The 7,899-nt window shown below is 41.5% G+C and overlaps 1 pseudogene; it reads right to left on the bottom strand.

The window, feature by feature from the left end:
• Window positions 1-1,248: 1,248 nt before the first annotated feature.
• On the bottom strand, window positions 1,249-2,000 carry LOC105004413 (annotated as a pseudogene).
• Window positions 2,001-7,899: the final 5,899 nt, after the last annotated feature.

The raw sequence follows: 7,899 nt of genomic DNA, 5'->3' as shown, positions 1-7,899 counted from the left end.
CTCTCACATCCATACATGACTACTGGAGAAACCATAGCCTTGACTAGATGGACCTTTGTTGGCAAAGTAATGTCTCTGCTTTTCAATATACTATCTAGGTTGGTCATAACTTTCCTTTCAAGGAGTAAGCATCTTTTAATTCCATGGCTGCAGTCACCATCTGCAGTGATTTTGGAGCCCAGAAAAATAAAGTCTGACACTGTTTCCCCATCTATTTGCCATGAAGTGATAGGACTGGATGCCATTATCTTAGTTTTCTGAATATTGAGCTTTAAGCAAACTTTTCCCTCTCCTCTTTCACTTTCATCAAGAGACAATATTTGAAAGCTAAAAGGTACTGTGTCAATAAGTGTTCAGAAGCCCCTAGGTCAGTCCAGGAAGGCTTTCCAAAGAAAAAAAATATGGAATTTGTGAGTATAACAGTGGTGTACAGTAGGGCACGTGCAAAGGCGTAGGAGTGGAAGCACATATGTCACGTACAGTAAGCAGATCAGCTTGATAGAAAGTCTAAATAGGTCTCCTTAAGAAGTGAGTGGGATAAAACTGTAGGAGTCTATTTGGTGAAAGACACTGACTTATCAATGTTAAGTCTGGTCCCTAAAACAAAACAAACAGGGAAAGATGTTTTCTCTAGGTAATGATAGGAAGTGGCTATAGGTCCAGGAGCAACTCCTCTGCTCTCAAAAGTTTTGTAGTTACTCTGAAACAGAGAAGCTAGAAATGGGATGGTGGAGAAGTGTTCATCATCCTTGAGCAGTTCAAGTAGAAGGAACTGCCTTCTGCAACAATTCTTGCATAGTGGCAAGTGAAAAACCTCAAAGAAATCCCTAGACTGAGGCCCTACGGCCCAACAGGCAGCCAGATTCCAGTCACCTCACGGGCTCAAGCAGAATGTCCTAGACCTTCATTACTAATTCTTGGTGGGGAGTAGATTGTGTCTGCTTATAAAAGAATTTATTTTTGAATTGCCATGACAATCAGCTTTGATCCTAACATTTTATAAATTAAAACAGAAGGATGAGAAGAGCCCTAATTTATAGGGAATGCTCATGTCCCTGAAGAACAACAGGTCAATATGGGCCCAAATTCTCCCCTAGTCTTTAAGTGGAGAGGCAAAACATCACACCTTGAAAAGAGGTTTTTCTCAGCCAAAGCATGTAAGACCTCTTTCTTTAAGCCTATTGATCTGAAGCTGTTCCAGGAAGGAAAAAAAAAGAGTCCAGGCCAGTTGTTCAGCAGCAGACACAGTCAGCCCCCCATGTCACGAGAACCCCGCTGGGAGGCACTGGGTCCCACTGAGGTTGAAATACACTGCAGGGGGCCAATCTTGATGCCATTTGCCTCACTGTGGACATCAGATAAACCCTGCTGATTTTCCTATAATGTCTTTGGCTGTGTTAATGAAGTCCTCCTCAACATTGCAGGCTCTTTTGGTTGAAGTTTACATGAATGTAAGTCCATTTCCTGAGCAAAGGCTTCTCCTTCTCTCTTCACATCCCTACCGGACTCTAAGTCACTCTTTTTCCCAATCAGCTTGATAACCATGTTGGAACTAGAGTGCTGCTGGGTATCCTCTAACCATGAGGTCAGGTGGTTGAAGGTTTCACGCCTTGTAATGTCGCACACCAGCAGTGCACCAGCTACTCCCCTGTAGCAGGAATGGGTGATAGAAGGGAAGGATTCTTGTCCAGACATATCCCAGATTTGCAGCTTGATCTGTTTTCCATCAGTGCTGACCATACGGGCCCCAAACTCCACGCCTATTGTAAAGCCGTGGACCATGGTTGGAACTGCTTGTCTGTAAACTGCAGAAGGAGACATGACTTCCCCACCCCTGTTTCCCCAATGATGATGTACTTGAAGAGATAATCATAAGTCATTGTCTCTTTTCCTCTGTATTCCGGATCCGCCCAACTTCTTAGGCCAGTTTTTTAATAAAGGATGGTGACAATCCTTCTGAGTTGTTGGACATTAGGGTGGGCTGGTGAGTGTGAAATTCCTTATGGCAGTGTCTGAAACACAACTTCTTAAAAATATCATGAAGGAGTCAATCTTTCTTTTCCAAGAAATGTCTGTGCCCATTTCAGGCCCCTGAAATCATGCCAGACCTCAAAGCACCTCTGTGATCTGAGCAGTTCACATAAATGGAGTGGTGTGGATCTTACCTAGCCCTTTAGCTTTACACACAGAATTCACTGGATTTTCTCCATGTCTGTCTACTACTGGCGTGTCTCTGGTACATTCCACAGATACACAGCACTGTTCCTCCTGCTTCCTGCATACTATACTTAAATTTCCTCTAGTCCAGACATTCCAGGATTTGTGAAACAAAATAATCCCTTTGGATCTTCTTCAGCTGTTTTTCAACCAGCCATTTCCATACTTGTATCTCACTACATCCGTATCCCTTTTGAGTGCTGTATGTCAGGTATGATATGAATAATATATTGAAGTCACCTGTACCTGACACCAACAAGCATTAGCTACCTTAATGTCATAGTGTCTGTCATCTGGGTTGCTCCTTGGTATTAGATGTCCAAGTAGTCTAAGATTGACTGAGAAATTCACTTTGTATGTCATAAGCTTGAAAATTGGTTCAATTTAGCCCTATATATGTTAATTAAGCCCCTATTATATATGGAATGGGCTTCTCTGGTGGCTCAGTGGTAAGGACCCCACCTGCCAATGCGGGAGATGCAAGTTCCATCCCTTAGTCTGAAAGATCCCCTGGAGGAGGAAATGGCAACCCATTCCAGTATTCTTGCCTGGAGAATCCCATAGATAGAGGAGCTTGGCAGGCTATAGTCCCTGGGGTCGCAAAAGAGTCAAAGACGACTTAGCAATTAAACAACAACAATATATGGGATATTAGATTAGGCTCTGAAATACAGAGAAATATAAATCATACATCTTGCCCTTGACAAAGCTTCCAGTCCAACGTAGAGTATATTGTTAAAGATTTCCTAAAGTAGAGAAGCCACGCATATTAGTTGGCTTAATTTTAAAAAGGAAACAAATAAGCAGGCATCCTGACACATCCTCTAGCACATACACACAACACTTGGAAGCCCCAGGTTTTCTTCTTGGTAATTGTCTTGCTTAAAAGAAGCTTCTGCATTGGCTTCATTTGCAAAATGGCAGCAAGAGGGCTCTACCAGTTCCCCAGCAAGGTTTCCAGAAGGCCCCTCAGGAGACGTTCCCTTAGGTCTTAATAGCCAAGACTGGACGGGAATCATTCAGTGAGAAGAGGGGGATTATCCTAACTAGTTTAGGCTAATCATTTTGGGATGGAATCGATTTTGGGTAATAGCCTCATTACCATAATAGTTGGTTAGAAATGAGAAATTACAAATTCACTATAATGTGGCTTGTACTATAATAGGAGTCTCTGAGATTCCAGAAGTGTTTCTACGTAGACTGCCGTGTTTAATCACTTACTGATGAAAGACTTTTTTTGTTAAGCAAAAAGCTGTTCTGAAGTCTGTACAGATTATAACAATTGTATCCCCCAGTGTCTGCCTCTGTGCTTGTTAGACTTGGAGTAATGTGTTCTCTTCATCAGTGTATTGGGAGATGTCCTAAGAGATTATGGGAAACCCAAACTAAACATGTACATCTTCTGGGAGAACCGTTTTACTTACTTTATTTTTGGAAAGAAAGTCAAAGATACATGATAAAGAAAATCACAGATACATGATAAAGAGTACATCTACATGAACCTTTTAGATTAAAAATGGTGTATTCAATTTCTGGTTGGTAAAATTTTTTAGGAACCTCCCCCTAGTCCCTGGTGGTACATATCCACTCCCCTTTACCATGTATAACAGTTTGCTTGGATGGAATAGTAAAAGAGGTTCCATAAGCTTTTGTTGTTGTGGAAAGAAATTTAATTAATCTAGATGCAATTCTTTCCACACAACTGTACTTAAGTACAGATGATGGGCTTTTGAAGAATCTTCCCCACCTTAATCATAACCTGATGTTCACAGCAGTTAGACTTTATCATGGTAGTTGCACTTTAACGTGTAAATGCAATGTTTGTATTCTGTATATTTCTATTCTGAATAGCTTATTTACTTTAATTCTTTACTTTCTCAAAAATTGTATAATAGTGTATATGGAAAATGGCCTTCCAAACAGGTAAAGAATGCCAGTAACTGTTGACATTCTCTCCACTCTTATAGTTAATCAGTTAACAGACATAAGTATTCTGTTTTAGAAATAGAAACAGAGCACAAATCCACCAGGCTAATGACTTCAAGTCTTCTTATCTTGCTCATAGCATAACTTGAAGTTGTAGAAAGAGAATGAGTTTCTGAAGGTCCCAAAGCACTCTTGAAAGGGGGTTTAGAGAAGTAAGCCACTTAGGAGGACAAATATGTCTCAGATAATCCCTGCAGCTGCTGTCAAGACCCATTTGAATCAGGTCACATTCAAATTAAGATAGTTCAGTGCCAGAGGTCTTACACATCACTTTCTTTCTGAGCAAAAGTATCTCACACTTAAGCCATCTGAACACTTTCCTTGGTCTCAACTGTTTTACCCCGTTGTTGGTTTTCATCCAATGATTTGCCCTAATCCAATATACCAGCTCTGTGTTTCTCCCCTTTTCTTCCTTGGAAAATGCTTCCAGACCTAGGGAATAGGTTCCAAGCCTTATTATTCTTGGCTCTCAAACCATTGTAAGTTCTCTCTTAAATTACATCCAGTTTTTTGTGTTTTTTTTTTAATGAGAAAAGGCTCTCCTTCTGTGGGACCATGGATTGCTTTTACATTTCACAGAGCATATGGTCTGGTGGTGAAATCAGGCATTAAGTAGGTAATTTTAAATGTGCTGGGTATTATGAGAGAGAAGGATCAAGCTGGTGTGATGGAGCCACACCAGCTTCAGGGGACCAATATTTGAGCTAAGGCTTGAAAGATAATCCAGGGTTTATTGGATGAAATCCTAAGATGGTAAAGAATGTTCAGGAATGAAGGAACAGCAAATACAAAGAGCCTGAGGCAAAAGAGTTGAAACCCAAAAGAAGACCAGCACGAGCTTATGGTTGGTGGTAGTGGTGGCTTAGTTGCTAAGTCATGTCTGACTCTTGTGACCACATGGACTGCAGCCTGCCAGGCTCCTCTGTCCATGTGATTTCCTAGGCAAGAATACTGGAGTGGTTGCCATTTCCTACCCTATGGGATCTTCCTGAATGGGATCGAACCCACATCTTCTGCGTCTCCTGCACTGCAAGCAGATTCTTTACTGCTGAGCCACTAGGGAAGCCCAGTATGGCTTTCTGTAACAAGACAAAACCTGAAACAGAAACATAAACAGTGGTTAAAAGGTTATTGAGAAAGTCATAATTAGATCTTGCCATTTGAATTATTTACTGATGTAACCATCACTTTATCTCAAGCAGAAACTTTAGACCAAGTTGAATGAATATAGAGATGTTAAAGCACCAATTAATAAAATGCCCTAGGATTTCTGGAGAAGGAAATGGCAACCCACTCCAGTACTCTTGCCTGGAAAATCCCATGGATGGAGGAACCTGGTAGGCTGCAGTCCACGGGGTCTCTAAAAGTTGGACATGACTGAGCCTCTTCAGTTTCTTTCACTTTTCTGTTTGAGCAATGCACCCTGTTTTGAAGGACACAAAAGTGAATGAAATAGAAGTGCCAGGTTTCACATGGGGACACTCACTCTCAGGTTTCTCAGCAGATTAAAATCCTAAGGCTTTCCGAAGTGGATGCTGGAAACACACACACCAGCTTGCTCTTCTAAGCCAAAGGGACTGTGATGAGTGAAATACCAAATATCAACGCACTTGGCAATGGATGCAACCAATCTCATCTGTTGCTTAAGCTATGTGTATGAACTGTGGACTGTTGATATGGAAAACAGCCCAACAATTGTTGCAGTTAGAAATCTTTCCTTAGGACTTGTTTGTTCAAAATACATTTTTCTCCCCTTAAATCCAGTTTTACCATACTATCTTGAAAGGCTTCTCTTGCAGTACTAATATTTGGATTCCGATTTTATTGTATTGCCTTTACCTGCTATTTCTTTAACCCACTCCAGTGTTCTTGCCTGGAGAATCCCAGGGACGGGGGGAGCCTGGTGGGCTGCCATCTATGGTGTCGCACAGAGTCGAACATGACTGAAGCAACTTAACAGCAGCAGCAGCAGCAGCTATTTCTTTATTCTTCCTGGATAACTTTTACCTACCTACATACAGTCTTTTCTTAGATAACATAGACTGTCTAGAGGTTTCCCCTTTGGGGGAAGGAGAAGGCAAAGCTGCCACCTACATATTTTCGTGTGGTTAAAACAAAAAGGACTCTTTCCTCAGAGTCTTGAGTTATGGCTTATCCAACAGAGCCCAGGCAGGCTAGGTTATAGCCTGCACTCACTACCCTAAGCCAGACGCCGTCATGCAGTGAACAACTTGAGAAACTTTACATGGAAGCCCTAGAAATGAGGAGCTGGGGAACAAGGATGAGAGAGAGACTGACATTTCATTCACTGAATAGCCTCTTGTATGATTACATGTGCATTTCAAAATTAGAAACTGAAAAGCAGTATTTGCTGATATAGAAAACCAGGGAAAGAAAGCATCTCCCAGAGTAAATTAAAATCTTTCAGTGCTCCCAGCTCAGAAATCACTGTTGTCAATGATTTGATACATTTTCCTTTAGTTTTTTTCTATCCACATATACTGTTTCACAATGAAATTCACATACACTACTTTTTTCCAGCTTTTCTTTTCACTTTGTTTTGTGCTTGTAGGTATTTTGTCCAATCAAGAGAAATGTTAACTCCTTTTTCTGAAGATATACATATTGCATGCTCATTGTAGAATATTTAGCAAATACAGGAAAAGGATTTAGATGTGTTTTAGGGGAATTCTCTGGCAGTCCAGTGGTTAGGACTCAGCGCTTTCATTGCAAAGGGCCTGGATTAGATCTCTGGTCAGGAGACTGTTACTAAGATCCCAGGCACAGCAGGGAAAGTGTTCTGTGTTTTTTAACCCTATTTTTTTTTTTTTTTGGTAATAATTTTACTAAGATGTAGTTCACATACCATAAAACTCACCTGTTTAAAGTATATACTCCAATTGCTTTTATTATATTTATGAAGTTGTGCCTCCATCACTATATTCTAACAAGTATTTTCATTGTCTTAAAAAGAAACTCTGTACTCATTAGAAGTCACTTATTTCCCTCACCCCTTCCTCCAAACTCCCTCAGTCCTGCTGCTGCTGCTGCTGCTGCTGCTGCTGCTAAGTCACTTCAGTCATGTCCGACTCTGTGCAACCCCATAGATGGCAGGCCCACCAGGCTCCCCCATCCCTGGGATTCTCCAGGCAAGAACACTGGAGTGGGTTGCCATTTCCTTCTCCAATGCATGAAAGTGAAAAGTCAAAGTGAAGTCGCTCAGTCATGTCTGACTCTTCGCAACCCCATGGACTGCAGCCTACCAGGCTCCTCCATCCATGGGATTTTCCAGGCAAGAGTACTGGAGTGGGGTGCCATCGCCTTCTCCGCCCTCAGTCCTAGGCAACTGCTAATCTGCTTCCTATCTATATAGATTTTTTTATATAAATTTATTTATTTTAATTGGAGGTTAATTACTTTACAATACTGTATTGGTTTTGCCATACATCAACATGAATCCTCCACGGACGTACATGTGTTCCCCATCCTGAACCCCCCTCCTTCCTCCCTCCCCATACCATCCCTCTGGGTCATCCCAGTGTACCAGCCCCAAGCTTCCTGTATCCTGCATCGAACCTGGACTGGCAATTCGTTTCATATGTGATATTATACATGTTTCAATGCCATTCTCCCAAATCATCCCTCCCTCTCCCTCTCCCACAGAGTCCAAAAGACTGTTCTATACATCAGTGTCTC

The sequence above is a fragment of the Bison bison genome, unplaced genomic scaffold (genome assembly GCF_000754665.1).
Source record: "Bison bison bison isolate TAMUID 2011002044 unplaced genomic scaffold, Bison_UMD1.0 scf7180017864474, whole genome shotgun sequence".
Taxonomy (NCBI): Eukaryota; Metazoa; Chordata; class Mammalia; order Artiodactyla; family Bovidae; genus Bison; species Bison bison.
This window is presented reverse-complemented; position numbering and strand designations above follow the sequence as displayed.